Source organism: Microcebus murinus, chromosome 10 (assembly GCF_040939455.1).
Source record: "Microcebus murinus isolate Inina chromosome 10, M.murinus_Inina_mat1.0, whole genome shotgun sequence".
Taxonomy (NCBI): domain Eukaryota; kingdom Metazoa; phylum Chordata; class Mammalia; order Primates; family Cheirogaleidae; genus Microcebus; species Microcebus murinus.
The window spans coordinates 97032792-97046468 of record NC_134113.1 but is presented as its reverse complement, the minus strand read 5'-3'; the positions used below and the strand labels follow the sequence as shown (position 1 = coordinate 97046468).

Here is a 13677-nt window from a genome sequence, read left to right as displayed (position 1 = left end):
GCTTGTCAGAGATCTCGTGAGGACTGGGAAGGCTGCTGGTGGAGCATCGGGGATCAGTGTCCAAGACAGGGTGTCCCCAGAGTTAGTGTCTACACGTGGGTGCCCAGCTCTGGGACTGGACGCCTGTTGTAGATGCTGCCCACAGGAGTGCCTTCTGGGGAGCTCCACCTGATGGGGGAAGGCAGTCCTCGCACCTGCCCACAGGGGAGCAAGCTGCGGAAGCACAGACCAGAGAAACACACCAGCAGGCAGCTGTGCTTCCAGTTTCCCAATTACGGAGGACATGTCTTGTACAGGCCTCGAGCTAGAAATCGCGGTGGATGTAGGAGAGAGCAGGATGTGATTCCTGCCTCAAGGAGCTCAAGGAGCTCAACGGAGGAGGCAGATAAAAAGTAACTCTAATGCAAGGCCTGTGCAAACCCAGGTGCAGGCAAAAAGATGACATTCAGTCCTCTACACCCGTACAGTTTTGTGCAGTTTATAAAGCATTTTCACATCTATTAACGCATTTAAACCTCACTGTAACTTTGTGAGATGGCACAACAGGCATTATCAGTATATTAATATCATACATGAAGAAATAGAGATCTTGGGCTTCATATGTCCAAAGTCACAAAGCAATTAAATGGCAGAGCTAGGATAAAGTCTTCCGACTCCGGAGCCTGCTTCTCCAAAGAATCCTAGTGACAGCTAACACTTACAGAAAGCTTACTAGTCCACTCACTGTTCTAAGTGCTTTCCTTGTAGAAACTCATCCCATCTTCAGAATAACCCTTTGAGGAGGTGGTGTGTTTCCTTTATATAGACCAAGACACGGGTGCATACAGTTTAAGTAACTTTCCCAAAGACAGACAGCTAATGTGGAAGAAGCTGGATTTGAATCTAGATCTGACTCCAGACCTCCTAAGCACTTTGCAAGATGTTCAGACCCACACAGCACATTAGAGTTAAAGCCATGAGGGTGAGGGGCAGTAAGGCAAAGCACTCGGTTTTTCTCCAGTAAACCCAGGCATTTGCCCAGGGTATCTCTCCAGGATACATGGTACCTGTCTCCCCAGGGTTGGATAGAAGATGTATGACATTTAAATGCATATGTATAAAACAGTCTTCTTTAGTAATGGCCACAGAATGGTTCATAAATATAGTATCACATCTTAGCTAATTGAAGAAATAGCTAGCTTTCAGAATTGAAGTGCAAATCACTCAGGATCATGTGGCCCATATTTCCTCTTCTGGTTGGGATGGTGAAGAGATGGGAAGTAACTGTGAGGCCATCAGCAGCTACTGAGCACCTTCTCTGTGCAAGAGAGATGGAAAGGAGGGAGTTATAGAAATAATAAAAAGCAGGACAAATATACCTTCCAGAGGCTTAAAATATAATTGAGCTGTGAAAAACTTTGTTCAACACAAGGCACTGTGTGAGTGGAGCCACAGGACTGGGGCATGTAAGACATGCCAATGGCATTCCTAAAAGGAAGAGGTCATGGTGGGTGGATGCTGTGGTCCAGGGAGGCTTTGAGGGAAGGAGAAAATTGAGGGGCTTGGTAGCCCATATACAGGACAGGGAAAGCTGTTCCCAACACCTGCCAAGGCCTGGTGGGGAGGGAGTGCAGGTGTCCCGGGGTGAGTCCACGGCCATTCAGTCATCCACTCTGTTCCTGGAGGGATTGGCAGCTTCAGCTGGGCTTTGTAGGAAAAAGAATTTATGTGCCAGCTTACTCCATTCCCCAAGGCTTCCCTCCAAGAGGAGCCCTGAGTGCTTGGCAGCTGGATCGAAAGGCAGAGTACAGACCAGGAGAGTAGATTTATTTCTGGGAGGAATGGGAGGAGAAGAAGCGTTTCTCACTTGGAGAGGGTAAAGGAAGGTGCAAGAATCTCAGACTAGTTCTTCCCATTTAAGATATGGAAAAACTGAGAGCAAAGACGGGATTCACCCAATAGCATGCAGAGACAGCAGGCCTTCCATCCAGCTCCTGGTTGCCTCCCCACCAGTGGTCCAAACCTGGCTGCCCAGTAGAATTACTTGTGGGGCTTTAAAAACTGCAACTACCCCAGGGCTTACCTTAGTCCTACTGAGTTTGCAGGGGCAAAAGCCAATTTTTTGTTCTTTTTTAAAAGTCACCTGGGAGATTCTAATCCAACACACTAGACGTTACTGATATGAAAGTACTTATCAACAAACAGGTTTGAGTCCCAACCATGCACTGGAATTAGTACACAGAGACCAAGGCCCCCTTCAATGACCTGATCAATTTTCCTTTCCCTCCTATGGTTTCCAGCCTAACTGCACGTCAAGATGTAAATGGGCTTTTCTAGTGAATTTTAGTACCAAATCGTAAATTGGTACCATGAGCCTATAAGCAGCCTTTTCTTTGAGCCTGGTGTGGGAGAGTGAGGGAAGGGAGAGGTCAGGGCACGTAGGTTCCCATTCTTTACACCTAGAGGGCACTACTCTGTCACAGTTCAGGTTGGAGGATCTGGGAACGAGTGTGACCTCAGGAGCCCAAAGTGAAACTTGGACACCAGATGAGAGCAGAAAGCCCAGGGAGGAGGCCGCTGGGTTGTGCTTTTTGGATGTCACCGTCCTTGGTTCCCAGGTGGCTGCCTGGGTGCAGAAGGGCTGGTTCCGTGATGGGTGGGGAAACCTGTTCATCTCCAGCCCGCCTGGAAGCCCCTGCTCCGCGTCAGGAGAATCTGTCCCGGGAGCTGTGCGGAGGCCTCTAGTCCAGTCCCTGCATGTACACTCATGGAATCAGGGCCCTCGTGTGGACTTGGACTATAGGAGCCCGTGTTCTTGCATGTTCATTACTTTCCTTCATCTCCTGTCTCTCTCTTCAGACTCTGCTCTGAGAAGATGTTGAGGAGGATTTTCTCTCCCAGATTGTATTCTCTCAATGGGAAGACTTGACCACAATTTTCAAAAAATAACATTGGCTTGACTGTCATTAGCCTAGGAAGGAAAAATGTTGGATGGATCAAGGCAAAAGAAGAGCTGGGAGATGGGAGAGGAGGTGGTCTCAGGGCAGCTGTCTTTTCTTTTTGAGACTCTGAGCAGGGCTCCACACTTCTCACTCTCTGACCCTCGTTATCCTGTCTCCATCATTCTGTGATGGTTTCGCCACCGTCTCACTCTCTCAAGGGACTGTCTCAGCCAGACAGCAGTGGAGGGAGGTCTAAGCCATCCAGGACGAATGGTTGTTTCTCGTTTTCTTGAAGTTCTCTGGGCGGTGCCATTTCTGTGTCTTGTCTGAAAATGCCATTCTCACGTCATCTTGGCATGAAAACATGCTCCCTAGTAGTCAATCATACTCTCCCTTCAATGTATCTACTCAGTCAACACGTAACTTTTTATCAAAAGCTTGTCAAATGACCAGCACCTTATAGAAAATCTTTAGAGAAGCTTAAGAATAAAAAGTACAGTCCTGATCTTACGATGTGCTGGGCAGGAAGCACTTCGCAGTTGTCCGGATTTCACAACCTGCAGTGTATATTAACACCTGCAGTCTCTTCGGGTGCTCAGAGCAGTCCCATGGGTGGGGCTGGGAGGTGCTTGGGACGACGTTCCCCAAAGCATCCTGGCTCTTGATACGCATATTCCGTACCATAGGAATTTTAAAAAATGGAAAAACAAGCAATATTATTTTTAAAAATATGTGTTAATGAAAAGCAAATCAATGCAGAAATCTAGGAAATAGAAAGTGAACATCCACTATAGTTTGTACCCTCTAAAAGTAAAATGTTATAAAAGGTAAAATATTATTGATTTAGGGTATACACACATATATATACTTATGTATGCACTTTTATGAGCCAAAATTGAGGGCATGCTGTATACAGAGCAAGCTTACTTTGTCCATGCCAAGGTCTATTTTGATTGTCTTTCCTGGTCAGTATGTATATCTCTGCCTTATTCCTTTTAATACTTACATTGCATTCCATTGTATCCCATGTGAGAGTGGTCAGCTCTTCTGGAGACTTTGTTTTCTTCTAAGCTCTGTCCAGAGATTTGGAGGTGGTTCCCAAGGCCACAGAACTTCATATTTATATGTATATATTTATATATATGTATATCTACACACACACATATATACACATGCACATACATGCATATGTACATATATATACACACATACATAATAATAGCCCTGCGTGGTTTGGCCCTGGTGCCTGGGGTCACAGTTCTATGTTGCAAGAACTTACTAATTGTTAGTCTAGAACTAATATCTCCTATGGAGTTAGTCTCCTTCACTACCCTTTTTCCCTCCAAATGAGATGTTCCAATTTCTCCTCCCCAAGGCAAAATCTCCAGCTTATTTTTTCCATGACAATCTTTTCAAAATAAAGGACCATGAGATGGCTTGTCTTCAGGGCAGGCCCTGCTCCAAAACCCTGGGCAAGGGAGCCTAGAACTCCAGCACAGTGGGACATCCAGGCCTAAAAAGGGGTTCAAATCCACATAAAAGGTGGAGGTGCTTCTCCGTGGTTTGCTGGGAATGTTGTTCCCTCCTGCCACTACTGCCAATGCAGCTCAAGCTTCCAGTGACCTTGGAAAGACCACACTTGTTCATTCATAAATAGTGGCACTGATAGCTGGTAAGGGTTGCTAATGACAAGGGAGGCATCTGAGTGCCGCTTGCTGAAGCCTTTTGAAAATAAACTTTGCTTTCCAAATATGTGCCATCAAACTCTGCCACCTATTTTTGAAAAATTTTTATAAAATAGCAAATGTTTGACAGTATTTAATTTAAAATATGCACATCTGAGTGCTTGTTTACTTAGAAGTTTAAAGCTGTTCAAGAGCAAGAAACAGCCATACTGAGTCTCGGAGTTCTGAAGAACGTTGGCAGAGGTGTGAGGGAGGGTGGTGGGGAAGGAACAGATACGAGTACAAGACAAAAAGATGGCTGGAAACCAGAGGCAGGAAAGCCCAGGGACTGACCGGCAGCAGGTGCAGATGAGATGAGTCAACTTAGAGCTAATTATGTCACTTGGCAAATGCTTTACACAGTGAGCATTGCAAGACATTAGGGGCCGGGGCTGAACATGTATGACCGACACTGCTATGTGCTGTCATTTGTGGGTAGTTGTCACTCGGCCCACTGTCTGAGACAGCTGCACAACGAGGAGAGCAGAGTACAGGGAGGGCACACTAAGCAAGGGACTGGAGCACAGGGGAGTTTTAGGCAGTGGAACTATTCTGTGTGATGCTCTAAAGGGGCACATGACCCTATGTGTTTGTCAAACCGGTAGAATTGTACAACACAAAGAGTGAACCCTAATGTAAACTGTAACGTACAGTGATGTAAACCCTAATGTAAACTTCAGTAAGAATGTGTCCATAGTGGTTCATCATTGTAACACATGCAGCACACTAATGCAAGATGTTAACAGGGGAAACTGTTTGCGGAGTAGAGAGAGGAGGTATATGGGAACTTTCTGCACTTTACCAATAACAGCTCTGAAGAAATTAAGTCTATTAAAAAAAAAAGAGAGAGAGAGCAAAATTCGGCGATGATGTTCACCTCAACAGGTGTCAAAATTTCTTCACTGCCTGGAATGGTTCATTCCAGGATCAGATCAATGAGATGTGCTAAAACAGCACACAGTGAACTGTGTACAGATAGTTTCCTTTCGTTTCTTTATAATAAGATACAAGTAAATCCCTCACCCCTGATTGTCATGTGGGTCAGCCTCTCTGACAAAGCTGGAGCTCGTTTCCACTGAAATCTGTATGTGCAGCCTTAGGCACAGCTGCAAAGTGGGATGTGGCACGTGTGGACGACGTCACCTCTGAAGTGGCTCCGCGCCGGTGCACTCTGGGAGCGCGTCTGCGGGTGGAGCACCGCCTTGCCTTCCAGCCCACGCCACGGCATCACCTGCCACCCTCCATCACCTGCGCCTGAGTTACCCGCCCTGTCCACGGCATCCGGAAGTGTTTAAATTCCCTGCAGGTGGATTCGCTTCTCCCCTCACTGCCTGCCTTGCTTAAAATGCCTACACTGGATTAGAGATAAACTTAATCTAATATATAATGGCCTATATATTATTATTATATCATATGTTTATAATAGTTTAATAATATATGTCACTATAACAGTCTCAGTCCAACAGATTTCCTCAAAGATAAATGTAAATATGTAACTGGACTCCTCATACATTCCAAAACGAAATACAAGTGGCTTCTGTAACGTCGCTGAACGCACACCCTGCTGGGTCACCTTGGCGTGTATAATCAGAAGCTTATTTTGCCATGAGGTTAAAGAACCTCAGATGCCCTCCGCTGGCAGCCCTGCCAGCCTGAAGGTCATGGCAGAACTCGAGAGCAAAGGACACAGAAGTCCCAGCCCTTGATCAATAGCTGAAGCTTTTCCTTCCCTCTCAACTCCACACCCCTCCTCTTTCCGCCTACACCCTCTTCCTCCTGGACAGGCTCTCCTGGCCCCGCCACAGCTGGCGGGAGATAAGCCGGGCGTCCCACGGGTGGGGGAGGCCCAGCCTCTGTGCATGGTCTCACGAAAGGTTCCCTTGCGGGTGACAAGAGCAGGGACAGGGCAAAGCTGGGGGACTAAGTCAGATGCAGGGGAGTGGGGACGGCTGCTGAATGAAGGTGTCTCGGGGTACGATTAGTGAACTTGTGCCCTCTGCTCCCCAAACCCGCACACGCTTCCTCAGGGGCCTCCCTGACGCTCCTTTCTTTCTCTCCGTCACACTCTACCTCCCCCAAAAGAACTATTTTTACTTTATATTTGAATAGCGCTTTTCCACATACTTCCATGACGGGGACCTTGCTTGCCCCTCACAGAACTAGTCTACCTGGAGAGGTGCTTCCCCGGCTGTCACCCACAGGTCACCATCAACGTCAGGCTCCCTATGGCTGGCCAGACTAGACCACTGCATGGCACCTGCCGGAGGGACTGAGTCCCCAGCTCCCCCAGCCTGCATTCCCACAGGGGCGGCCCACACGCGTCCTCTTTGGGGCTTTCCCAATCGGACCCCGCCTGGAGTTTTCTGAACGTGAGGGACTCGTGACATCGGAATCCATTTCCTCCCACTTCCTTTCCTGCCAATGCCCCGACACCAGGGTGATGCAGGCTCTCTCCTAACCACTCTCCTCTGTGCGCATCACAGAAATGTGGACTCTCAGGGTTGGACGTTGGGAGTCCAGACCCTGGAGGTCACCATCCTGGCCTGCTCTCTCAGTGAGGAAGCAGAGGCTCAGCGCTGCCTTGCCCAAGGCCGTGCAGCCAAGTTAGGGGCAAGCTCAGTGCCAGAGTCCAGCTTCTGACCCTCAGTGCAGAGGCCTCCAACACGCTGCACTGCCAGCTGTTCCCTGGGACAAAGTCACTGCAAGGGCGACAGGGCACCTGGTTTCCCATCCTGACTCATGGAAGTGAGCTGACTCTTTCATCTGCCTTGTGCAGGTGTCTCATGCCTCATTTGTGCCTCTTGGGATACAGGCTGCTGGGGCAATGAAGCACGTCGCCTTTGGGCACGGGATGGCCCTGGGCAAGCAGGCCCTCCCTGCCCCCTTAGTGGCAGCACTGGCCCAGGCCAGGCTTCCCACAGCTTCCCTTGCCCTCCCCTCGGGGACGTCGACCCCCTTGAATGCCCACAAGGTAGGGCTTGAAGTCATCCCTGCACAGTTATTTTGACTCCAGCCCTGGTCTTACCCTTGCTCACGCGGGTCACGTGCGCGAAGGGCAAGCCTTGGAGGCACGAGCTGCCCGCACCTTCACAGCCACTCCTTGTGCTTTGCCGGACAAAGGGGTTCCACGGGAAGGGGTGCTGGGGGGGCACATCCGGCCCTGAAACCCGAGTCCCGCGGCCTCCAGTCATGGTGACTCTAACCATCCCCTCAGCGGTATCGTCTCCGTAGCCAGAAATTAGGCTGCTGAAGTTCAAAAGATACAGCCTTCTTCACAAATTTTTAAGAATTTACGTCTTAGTTGAGGCCTTCTAATGGTCTCTAGAGACCTCCTTTATCCACAAACTAAAATCACATTTTGGGAGGAAGGGGCATTATGTGTTTAAAATTCCAAGGTAGAGCTTCTTGAATTGTGTCCTGATTGGTCGCCTGTGGAGCCAGAGTGGCCGTGCGCCCTGAAAGAATTCTCATTCCTGTGTGGGCCCGGCGCAGGCCGGGAAGCCCTGCTCTCAGGCAGGCACACTCGCCACAGGCGTTAACAGTGGCCACGGTGACCACGTGCTTTTCCAGATCTACTCTTTGCCACAAATACCATCACGAAGGAGGCCAGGGTGGCGTCACCACGTGGCATGTTTAAGTGGCATGCCGCAGATAACCCACAGCTGAGGCTGGGACTAGGCCTGTGCTGAAAGTGTCCCGTGCGGCAGAGGCCATCCCTCACGGGAACCAGCAGAGGTGCCAGCGCACTCTTCCTACAGAGCACCCACACGTTCTCTTAGTTGATCTTCACAGCAGCCCCAGGAGCTATGCGGAGCCCCTCTTTCATGTGAAGGAACTGAGGATCAATTTGTGACTTGCCCAAGGCCACACACCTAGCATGTGCCACAATTGGGAATCAAACCCCTGTCTCCTTTCTCTGAATTCAGAATTCTGTCAAACACACCACACCCCTTCTGTGAACATCCCTGCTTCTGAGAATGTGTCTTTAGGACTGAAGCCATCAGGATGGGAACATGGCCGGCAAAGGACAATGACCCAGGAGAGGAAGGGCGCACTGGGCGCAAGTGGTCTCCAGGGTGAGCCTTGGATATTTCTTTTTTAGGTGGGGGACGAAGGAGCAATGTTAGAGCTCTGGCTTACTCAGCCTGTGGGCTCTGCAGGCTGCTGCTATCCCACTCTGTTCCTTTGTGCAAAACCAGAGGGAAGACGGTCACGCTTGCAAAGCCAGGACACTGCCCAAGGAAAGAACAATAGAAACTTGGGACCACAGAGGAGGTGTGTCTGTGTGTGTGTGTGTGTGTGTGTGTGTGTGTGTGTGTGCGTGTGTCCACACAGGCTGCCTGATCTGATTGGTGTTCCAAGGCTGCCCGACAGCCCCAGCCCACCCTCTCAGGATGGCTGGGGCTTGTCACGCAGCCCACGTCGGGGAGCAGACATCCTGGTTCCCACTCACCTCGTTGGAGCCTGTGACCCAGGCCAGCCCACCATGTTTAGGACTCTGCACATCCGGACTCCTGTTATCTCGGGATCCTGGGACTCCTTGGCTCCCCTGCCTGCCTCCTCCCTTCTCTGTGGACACGTAGCCACCACACACTTCTCAGAGGGCTATTTCTAGCCAAGGGGCCGGTAATTCAGCCCCAGCCTGTCAGCTCAGGCCGCCTGTGTGCTGCAGCTGGGACGGGCGGCCCGACACGTTGTGGGTTCAGCAGAAGGCAGGATGTTGGGGCTTCCGGAGGCAGGCATCCCCTCAGCCTGCTGGAGGTCAGGGCTGCTGAGACGTGGGGGTGGGGACAGACAGGATGCTCCCACCGCATGGCTAGGAGGAGCTGGTGTCGACAGGGACAGGCCAGACCTCAGCCTCCTCACACCTCCAGCAGTTCTCTGCACTCTGACCCGAGGCAACCCCTTCCTGGCAAGAATCATTTCTTTGTCTTCAGCAGAGCTGAGAGGAGGCAGCCATGTGGTTGAGTGCAGGCCCTGGGGCTAGACAGTCTGAGCCAGAAACTACGCTGTGCTCTACGCCAGACGTGTCATCTTTGCCAACTTACCTCACCTCTCCGAGCCTCAGTTTCCTCATCTGTACAAAAGGAAATAATAATCAGACCTGCCTTGTTATATTGTTGACAAGGCTTAATAATAAGACACATATAATACCTCATCTCATGTAAAGTGCTCACATAGACTGGCTCGGTATATGGTAAATGCTTATTGCAGCTGTTGTTGATGGTTGCCCGTTTCCAAACCCCAGACTCCTATCACAGCTTCAGGTAGTTCCCAGGTGGCTCTTACCTCGTATCGGAACTGCTCGAAGGTGACTTTCAGAGTTGCGGTCATTTCAGAGTTATTTCCAATGCCTGGCACGCTCTAGGTGCTCACTCAGCATTCACCGAATGAGAGAATGAATTCCTCCCTGAGCGTGCTGTGACGGGAGGGAGCCCTGGTTGCACCCTTGGCCAGCGCTGTGAGGCGGCCAGGGAAGCTCCTTCTCACTGTCCCTCGGTGTCTCCTGCTGTCAGGCAAGGCCCTGGTGTCTGCCCAGTCCCTCAGGGCCGTGAGGACAGACGTGCAGACCGTCTGGCTCTGCCCTGGAAGCTGTGAGGGCTGCACAGTTCAGGACAGATTATTCTATATCTCCAGCCATTTCACAATTCGGATTTCCCACTCCAGGAAGACGGATCTGCCGGGTTTAACTTCCTTTCGCACCACCGTGTTCTCAGCCAGCTGAGGTGTGCCTTAGCTGTGCCTCAGTCGCTGGGGCTCCCTTCCTTCAGAACCGAGCCAGCTCTCCCCCTAAGGGCAGCCTTCCACCCCCAGCCTCGCCCAGACCCAAGAACCCCACTCAACCCGTCACCCCAGTGCTCTCCAGACAGACACTGGGTAGCACCTTCTTTTCCTTTCGGTGTATCCTCATATTTTGAAGGAATTCATCCATTTACCACAATTTTATGGCACCTTCCCCTCCCTTGGTGTCCCTCAAAGCAAAGACACGATCTCACTTGAACTTTGCCACCACTCTGTCAGGGTAGTAAGACTGATGTTATTGTCCTCATTTTACAGGTGAGGTCACTGAGACCCAAAAAGGCTATTGAATGACTCAAGGTCTCATAGCCAGTGTGCTGCGCCAGTTCTTCAGGTTCCTGTGTATCCCGGCTGGGGACCCTGCACGTGAGGTGGTTCGCCTGACAGGTCACCTGGCGTGGGAGCTCGGCTAGGTCTGGGGGTTCCAGTCTGTGCTTATCCTCTTACTGGCTGTCATCTGGGACAAGTTACTTGATCTCTCTGAGCTTAGTTAACATGTCTATAAAATTGGGCTACAATATCTACCTCATATGCAAAGTACCCAGCCCCCAGGTACCCAATATCTCTCTCCATTCCTCATATTTCCTCAAAGCACCCAATAATATGCACTTTCTTATTATATTCATATTTCCATTCCCACCTCATAAAGGTCTTTCAAGATAAGTTGAACTGAAGATTTACCCAATTGTTCCATGGATATATATTGAGTGCCTAATGCATACCAAAGGCTATGCCAGATTCAGGGATGCGTGGGTGAAAGAACATTGTCCTTGTCCTCAAGGAGCTTACAGCACAGCGGGGAAGAGCACCTGCTAAATGGACAGCTGCTGAGAGTGTGGTCTGTGCCAGGAAAGAGCTGTGTTCAAAGGGCTATGGGAGCCCAGCAGGAAGAGCCTGTAAACTGGCCAGGGAAGTGAAGTTGGGCTTCACAGAGGGTTAGCAGCTGAGCTGAGTTTGGAGGAGTAGGAGTTAGCCAAGTAGTCGAGGTGTGACACAGGGGAGAGTTTTTAAAGGGGGCGGTCACATGTGAAAAGGCACAGAGGCATGGGAGAGCGCGACATCCAGGGAGAGCTGTAAGAATTTCAGTACAACCGCAGTATACAAGGAAGCATGAAGTGTAGGGAAATCAGGGAAAAGGGTGAGCAGAGTTGGGTTGAAAATGGACTGAGATGACATACAAAGGAACTGCCATTATAACCTTCAGCCTCTGAAGACGCCCTGGAAATTGTGAGCAGGGACTTAACACGATTAAACTTGTGCTTCAGAAGATCACTCTGGCTGCCATGTGGTGAGAGAGTTTGAAGGGGAGCAAGACTATATGCAGGGAGACCAGTTAGAAAATTTTGGAAACCTTTTCCATGAGAGATGGTAATAAGCTAAACTAAAGCAGAGGCCATTTGAAGTTAGGGAAAAAAACCAGGGTTATAAGAGGAAGAACTCACAGAAAGAAATGATTGATTGCAGATAGGACAGAGAGGGAGGAGGCAGGTGCTGCCCCTGGTTTCTGAGTTGAGTGCTTCCAGGAGGCTGAGGGCACTGTCGGCAGCCTAGAGGACACCAGGAAGGAGTAGATTGATGGGGGCGATGAGGGGTGCAGTGTTGTTGGACATGGAGCTCATTAGTAGAGGCGGGGCTCTCAGGAGGGAGATGGGGACTGGGGTGGAGAAATGGGAGTGGTTTGCACAGAAGTGGTCATGGAAGCAACCTTAAGACCAGATAATCCAGGGAGAGCACATGGACTAACAAAGGGGGACCCGGGATATGGAGTACTGACATTCAAGAAGAGGGTGGAGGAAGAGGAACCCACAAACAAGACTAAGAAATGTTACTCATAGAGCTTTGGCTAAGAACCCTGGGTACCTGATTCCTAGATTAACCAACCACCTCCCATTGCTGTGGATTCCTAAAGGATAGAAGATGTACGGAAGGTTCCACAGGCAAATGCATTGAGTCATGAGCTGTGATGGGTCATGTGTGAACCCTGAGGGCCTCGCAACTAACTTGGAATGTTGGCTAAAGACAGAGGCAGCTTCTTTTCAGCCTCTCCTCTAAGCTTCTGTTCTACTCTTGACCCTTGGGGTTTTACCTTTCTGATTGCCAAAGGAGGAGATTTATTTATTTAAAGACATTTAAATAAAGGGAAGACCAGAGACTCCTTTCCTAAAGGCTGGGGCAGAGCTAAAGGCTGGGGGCAGGGAAGGCCAGGAATAAAAGGGGTCTTGGCTGAGAAGAGGGCTTGGTGAGATCTACCCCATGCCATTTCCATTATAGTTTATTCCTCCTACTGAAAAGCTCCAGCTGCTAATACCAGGACCCCAGTGGGTAGCTCTAAGAGGGAGAAGCCCATTTTGATCTTGACTCATATCTGAGATTTCATTCCCCAGAGGTGGAGTTAAGAAGAGTCTTAAGCTTTCTCTAGAGATCAGAACGTGTCCTTAATTATAACAAATGGGGAAAGGGAAATGAAAGAGTCAGGTGTTAGGGAAACCAGAGGAAGCAAGATTTCCAGAAAGAAGATATGAGTAACCATGTCAGATGTTGCAGAGAAGAGACTAAGTTAAAGGACCAAAGAATTTGTAATTTTTAATGTATGATTTTGCAAAGAGCTATTTTGGGAGTAGATTGAAGACCAGATTATGTAGGTTAAGGACATGATGAGGGATGAGGAAATGGAAACAGAGACTGTGGACACTCTTGAAGTATGAGTAGACAATAATGATGCAGGGAGTGTCCCAGTGAAGGGAGGAAAACCCCCTGAACTTGCCAATTCAGTCCTTGGTTTCACACAGGAATGAATCGAGAGTGGGCCAACTAGCTACAAGAAAGTTTTATTGAGACAGAGACAGATGACAGATCCTACTCTGCAGGCAGAGTAGGGGGCCTTTCCAAAGCAGGAAGTTAGAATATTGCTTATATTTTTGGTTACTTGGGTAAATGCTATGAAAAATAAGATAATTAGCATTTCTCATGTGTCCTCTCTCTTTCCTTACAACTCCCTAATTTTGTTAATTATATTAATTTTACATTGTCAAAATTTATCTGTCAAAGTCCATTTTGTCAAAATTTGTTCTGTAATCATAATTTTCACAATTGTCTAATTTTTGTTCAGTATCTAATGGTTTCAGTATTTACCACCAATACTTTTTTGACTGTTTCTCCTTTCCTGAATTTTTATTTGGATTCATATTTTAACATACAAAATTTTATTATCAGGTAGTTTTTTTTCCTTCCTG

At 49.0% G+C, this 13677-nt stretch overlaps 1 protein-coding gene across 1 annotated transcript in view; it reads left to right on the top strand.

Moving 5' to 3' along the window:
• Positions 1-13677, top strand: part of NDUFA9 (NADH:ubiquinone oxidoreductase subunit A9) — a 449537-nt gene that overhangs the window by 183577 nt on the left and 252283 nt on the right. The window lies entirely within an intron of this gene.